Source organism: Canis lupus, chromosome 30 (assembly GCF_048164855.1).
Source record: "Canis lupus baileyi chromosome 30, mCanLup2.hap1, whole genome shotgun sequence".
Classification (NCBI taxonomy): Eukaryota; Metazoa; Chordata; class Mammalia; order Carnivora; family Canidae; genus Canis; species Canis lupus.
This window is the reverse complement of record NC_132867.1, coordinates 7,907,382-7,914,372: the sequence shown is the minus strand read 5'-3', so window position 1 is coordinate 7,914,372 and position 6,991 is coordinate 7,907,382. Positions and strand designations below refer to the sequence as shown.

At 36.3% G+C, this 6,991-nt stretch overlaps 1 pseudogene; it reads left to right on the top strand.

Moving 5' to 3' along the window:
- Positions 1 to 688: 688 nt before the first annotated feature.
- Positions 689 to 1,890, top strand: LOC140621395 (small ribosomal subunit protein eS1-like; annotated as a pseudogene).
- The last annotated feature ends 5,101 nt before the right edge of the window (positions 1,891 to 6,991 follow it).

The window sequence follows — 6,991 nt, the reverse complement described above, 5'->3', positions numbered from 1 at the left end:
AAAAATTCAAACTCTAAAGTGAAAAATATAAAGATTATTTCCATCTTACTCCAATCTAATTTTTTTTTAAGATTTTATTTATTTATTCATGAAAGTCACAGAAAGACAGGCAGAGACACAGGCAGAGTGAGGAGATGCAGGCTCCAAACAAGGAGCCTGATAAGGGACTCGATTCCAGGAATCCAGGATCAGGCTTTGAGCCAAAGGCAGACGCTCAACCGCTGAGTCACCCAGGCCTCCCCAACCTATTATTATTATTATTATTATTATTATTATTATTATTATTATTATTTTAAATTTCTGTTGTCATCCTACTGACTCTTCAACATTCAGCTCTAATGGTACTTCCACTAATAAACCTTGCTTGGCTCCACAAGTTGGATTCAGTGACTCCAGTGTTTCTCAAGTTATGAGTACACACTTACACACACAAACATACACATGGTTCCCATATTTCAAGAATCATCAGTGATACAGTGAGATTGGGAATATACTTACCTTCCTATTAGTCCTGGACTCGTTACTGTCTAACATCTTCATAAATATCTTCTGGCAATGACTTATTGGTAGGAAGAAGATATTCTTTAAAATTGGCTTAGGTAAAGCCTGAGAGACTGAGATGTAAGGAAGAAGAAAGTACTACACTTTAATAATGTCTACTTTTAATTTTGCTTGATATCATAGTAACATGCAGTCTGAAGAGCTGTGAGAAGTAATCTAAATATTAAAAATGACCATAAAATAGGTATTTATGCACAAATTTTCTATTTAAAATATCAGAGGAGTATGATGCTCTGTTACAACTTTAAAGACTTTATTTTTTTTAAAGCTTTCTTTCTTTTTAATTTTTTACTTATTTATGATAGTCACAGAGAGAGAGAGAGAGGCAGAGACATAGGCAGAGGGAGAAGCAGGCTCCATGCACCAGGAGCCCGATGTGGGATTCGATCCCGGGTCTCCAGGATCGCGCCCTGGGCCAAAGGCAGGCGCCAAACCGCTGCGCCACCCAGGGATCCCACAATTTTAAAGACTTTAAATTAGCTCTCAAATCTTCACAGCAGCCCTTTTGGCTCCCAGAGCAGCGTCGTGGCAGTTGGCAAGAACAAGTGCCTTACGAAAGGCGGCAAAAAGGGAGCCAAGAAGAAAGAGGTTGATCCATTTTCTAAGAAAGATTGGTATGATGTGAAAGCACCAGCTATGTTCAATATAAGAAATACTGGAAAAATACTAGTCACAAGAACTCAAGGAACCAAAATTACATCTGACGGTCTCAAGGGTCACATTTTTGAAGTTAGCCTTGCTGATCTGCAGAATGATGAAGTTGCATTTAGGAAATTCAAGCTAATCACTGAGGGTGTGCAGGGCAAAAACTGCCGGACTAATTTCCATGGATCTTACCCGTGACAAAATGTGCTCCATGGTCAAAAAATGGCAGACCATGATTGAAGCCCATGTTGATGTAAAAACTACTGATGGTTATTTGCTTCGTCTATTTTGTGTTGGTTTTACTAAAAAATGCAATAATCAGATTCGGAAGACCTCTTACGCTCAGAACCAACAGGTCTGCCAAATTCGGAAAAAGATGATGGAAATCATGACCTGAGAGGTGCAGACAAATGATTTGAAAGAAGTGGTCAATAAATTGATTCCAGACAGCATCGGAAAAGATATAGAAAAAGCTTGTCAGTCTATTTACCCACTCCATGATGTCTTTGTTAGAAAAGTAAAATTGCTGAAGAAGCCCAAGTTTGAATTGGGAAAACTCATGGAGCTTCATGGTGAAGGTAGTAGTTCTGGAAAAACTACTGGGGATGAGACCGGTGCTAAAGTTGAACAACCTGATGGATATGAACCAAGAGTCCAAGAATCTGTTTAAAATTCAGACATTTAATGGTGACAAAAACATATTTGTGATGTTTAATTTCTTATCATTCTTTTTAAATAATCAGCAATCCGGCTCGGTGAAGCAGATGTTCTGAACTGACAGTGCGAACTTTTCAGAATTGCTGTATGGATCTTATCCATTGCTCTTGGCTACTAAATAGCTGCAAAAGGGTAGTGATCTATTTTAAGCTGTAGTGATCTGGATAGAAGTGTTATAGATGGTTAATAAAAGGAAACTTTAAAAAAAATCTTCACAGCAGAATTTATAATTAATATGAATATGGAACATAAGACTTTAAAGATTAAATATATATATTTAAATATCTCTTTGTTAAGAGAGTTCCTCATAAATAACTGAAAGAGCCTGACCTTAAAACTCAAGAAGGTATATTTTTTTATTATCAAGGTCTATTCAACCAACTTCTTTTCCAGAAATAAAATAGGAAACCGCCAACTAAATAATCAACTCACCACGTATGAGTTTGCCAGTTTCAAAATGAGCAAGAGCAGACATAATATGATTATGAGGACTCAGAGCATCCAGGACATACAGCTGAATACCACATAAATTGTCAGCCAAAGGGAAATGTTGTTGGATAGCCTACTAAGAGGGATTTATGAGAATCAAGCTTTTTGATATGTGTTTCTGTGGTGAGGGGGATCTCATGTCCAACAATTAGGCTTTCATAATCACAGATTCTGCCAACACTTTAGCTCATTACCTCTGAACAAGTCTTCAATAATTACAACATTAATACTGTAGGGCATTTAGTACATTAAAGCCTTTGCCAATGTTGTGAAGATTTTCCTGGAAAAAAAAATTGCCTAAAGTCATCCCTATTTAGATAAAATTAAGACATGAAATGTTTTTCAGATGTGATGTAATGCATTAGTGCAAGAAGATATGCAACAGAATTAACTTAATAGTATATATGGTAGTATTCAAAAATAAACTTAAAAAATAAAAACAAAAAAATTATTCACCCTGATTTGTGAATATTTACATATATGTAAATTTACATATATGCATATATATCTGATATGATATATCTTTCATATATGTAGATATTATAATCGCAGTATATATATATATATATATATATATATATATATATACCCACACATGCACACATATACACATATATTAATACAAATATACCTAGAATTCCTTTGTGGACAACACAACTAAACCTGTTAGACTGGAATATATTTATGCAGTTCCTGTGTCTAAGAGAATAGCATTTTGTATTCTGTACCTCAGCTGAACAGCCATAAAGGGACACCACTAAGTCCTAAGTCAAGAGAAATAAGACAAAAATGATTAGCTGCAGATTTTAGTAGCAGATGCCAGTAAGATGCACATGAATGAGAATATTCCTCAGCAGATATAAACTGGAACACAACTCAGGAAGAACACAACTCCCCCCCACCCCACCCCCGCCGCCCCACAACCGAGAATACTCAAGGAGCAAGATGAAACCATTAATCCAGGAGCTCTATTTCTAATGCCAAAGGGTCAGGGAAAGTTTAATCATATTTTTAAGGGACTTGAATAGTGAACTGGTCAAATAATTATGCAAAATGATATTTTTGTACAACAGAGTGAGGTACTACCTAGCAAGGTTTTCAAGCATGCAAAGAATGGATGAAATTCTTAGTATACAGCATTTTACTACTAAAATAGGAAAGAATCTCCTGATATATAATTATTTTCATAATTTGTACTCCTATGTTCTAAATATCTTTTCATTTTTAGTATGCAATGCTACTTTTTACAAAGAAAGCTGTCAGCCACTTGTTTTGTCTCGTAGATGAATTTGCCATATGAGTATGCTACTTTTTTCTCATGTTTCCTATGCTCTAAAGGTATAGAAATTTTATTCCACTCTGGCTTTTAGCATTAAAAAAAAAAGACTTGGGGATCCCTGGGAGGCGCAGCGGTTTGGCGCCTGCCTTTGGCCCAGGGCGCGATCCTGGAGACCCAGGATCGAATCCCACGTCGGGCTCCCAGTGCATGGAGCCTGCTTCTCCCTCTGCCTGTGTCTCTGCCTCTCTCTCTCTCTCTGTGTGACTATCATAAATAAATTAAAAAAGTGTAGTTTTACTACAAATAAAAAATTCAATATTCATTCATACATTAGTCATTTATCTTTTCATTAAAAATACTGAGGACCCTTTGCGTGCTAATATAACTATGTGCTGATTATGTGCTACTTGCTGAAAATTCAATGACCAACAAGGGGCTTGAAAAATTGGTAAGGTTATAAAGAAAAGGATAGCATGTCAAGATAAAATAACAGGGTCTCCAAATTTAGATTTGGAGTTTAGAGAATGGCTTCTGTGAATTTGAATATTTGGCTTAGCACTTAGTGAATTATTAAGATATAGTCATCCCTTGGGTGGCACAAGGATAATGAAACGATAATTTCAAATATAGGAAATATCATGTATGATGTCCCTTCCTGGGAAAGAGTATAAGATACGGGAAGTCCATGGAAGACCAGAAGCATGGGAGTGGAATAATCATCTGAGGTTGAAGAAAAGGAGAACTAGGCTCTGCAAAACCTTGTAGGGCTAAGGACTTAGTTCTGTGATGGCATATGATGTGTGAAACTTTCTTCTGGACAACGTTTTCAAGAAGGGCAAGGCTTAATCTATGAGATTTTGTTTGGAAGATAATGATAGAACCCAAACCCAAGACTAGGCATATTAGTAAGCTCTTTAACTTCTACCATTAGTACATGATAACTTATGCTAAATACACTGTCAAAAGGATATGGAAGTGCTGTACTGGTTCATATGAAGGGACATCTGAGGGCACTCTGGATGCATCTGCCCAGGGAATCAGAGAACAGATGAGAATAACAGAGTTACTGCTCTGGGGACAAGTAGAGAACCATAAGTACCTTTAAACATTCACAATATGGGACCATGTAGTTTCAAGGTTCAACCAGCTCATGGAGTGCCATTTGTTTGCAAAGCTAAGCCAAAAATCACAGTTTGATTTAAATGAAATAATTTCTTGCTGATAACCAAGAACTATACAGACCAGGATCTAGACCTTAAAGATATAATGATTCTGAAGCTGATGATGCATCAATAGGCCAACTAATGCTTCTACACCTTGCCAACTGCTTCTTGACTCTTACCATATTGTTCTGGTCATGATAATGGTGAGTGGGACATTCAAGTAAGTGTGAAGTGGGGGCATTTTACTTTTTCCAAATGTGAGGTTGAGGAGTAGTACATTATTTAATTCCAATCTTCATTTTAACTAGTCAATCTTAATAAATCAGTGTTACCTTAACCTCTGCCCTCCTTCAACACACTCTACACACAAAGAATAAATAGGTATTATAGATGAAGACTGAAGACTTTCTATGTATATTTTTAAAATGTCAGGAAAAAATGCTATGAGAGTTAGCAGGAAACTCTGAAAAAGTAGGGCAGTAAAGAAAAGAAATATAGAATAAAGAGAAGCTTGTAAATGGGAAACTGAGAAAACTCAAATGATGCAATTGTAAGAGATATCTTGAAGATGTAGGAAAAATGAGCAAAACTGAAGGTATGGATTTATTAAAATCAGAGAGCATGGGGTACTCAGCAAATGTAAAGGAATTGGCCTCTGCTAAGAAGAGGAACCCTTTCTTCTTATAAGTCAAGGGAAAAAGTAAAGCCTGGAGCATATGGCTATAAGTTCTAGAGTTGCTATTAGAGAAATGAGGGAATTCCCAAATAATGGCTTCTATGTTTTACAATTAAGTCTGTGGCAATATCATCTGCTAAGCATGTGTGTTGGAGGCATTTGAACTAAGATGTTTGAGAAAGAAAAAACAAAACAAAACCATAAAGTAAGTTAAACAGGACTGAATTATTTTTAAACCAGCTTTCAGAAAATAATTAGCACTGGATCATTTTTTGTTTGTTTAAAGGAAGGTTCAAGTTTTGGCACTTCAGAATACAAACATATTATGGATCTACCCTAAGAGAAATAGAACACAGGTATCAGATACAACATGGCAGTCTGGGAAAAAAAGAACAAATGCAGCAGCATACTGGCTGCACAAGTTGGGCAAGTTACTTAACGTCTAAATTTAATATAACCTAAATGGAATTTTAAAATAATAATAAACCACATAGAGTTGATATATTTAGGGACTTAATGAGTGTAAAACATCTAGCACAAAACCTGGTGCATACTGAGACTTCAACAATGGTACTAGTGAGAGTGGCAATAGAAGTACTAGTGGATGATTTCAGAGTCACTGGGTCAAGACAGCCAAAAAGAGCACAAGACATCACAACCTGTTCCCTAGCTCATTCTTCAAGCAAATTCGTATTATGTTGGTCTGCTTTAATTCCTTTCTTTCTAGATATGCCTCTTCATTCAATATTGTCTTTTCCACTCTAGGCTAAACTATGTACAGTATTCCAATAGTACAAAAAATACCATAGTACCTTACACATGTGCACCTTTGCAAAGGTTTCCTTTCTGTCTAGACATATAACCAGGGACACTTGCACCCCCATACAAGATACATACCCACCACTCTTCTTTTGCCAAAAAAATACGTATTCTTTAAAATTCAATTCAGCCATCTTTTCAAAAAACCTTTGCTGAATGCAGATTAGTGGCCATTCCTCTGTTCATTCTTCTGACATAAAGTGAATCATATAGTATTCATATAATATTTTATGTGTCATTCCAATCTATTGTGATTTAAAGGAAGGGGCAGCTTCTTCTATGTATTAAGTGCTATGTATTAGGTACTTTGTATTAGGTAATACACACTTTATGACAAAGAAGGGCCCTACACGTAGTCACCCAATTAATGTCTGGAACTTCTGAAAGCAGAGATAATTTCATGCATACTTTAAGCAAGGCTTCAGAGACAGGACGTTTTACACAAAAACAGTTTGGGGATGAAAGGGCTGGAGTATTTCCAAGTATTTAAAACCCTACCAGGTGCAGGTGCACCATCAGCAATAATGATGGCAATGGCAGAAAACCAAGGTGGTGTCAAGTGTGTTAAGAAGAAATATCAGCAGCAATTCTGAAGGAAAATAAACCACATGGAATAGACGAAGTCAGTGCACAGGTGAAGGC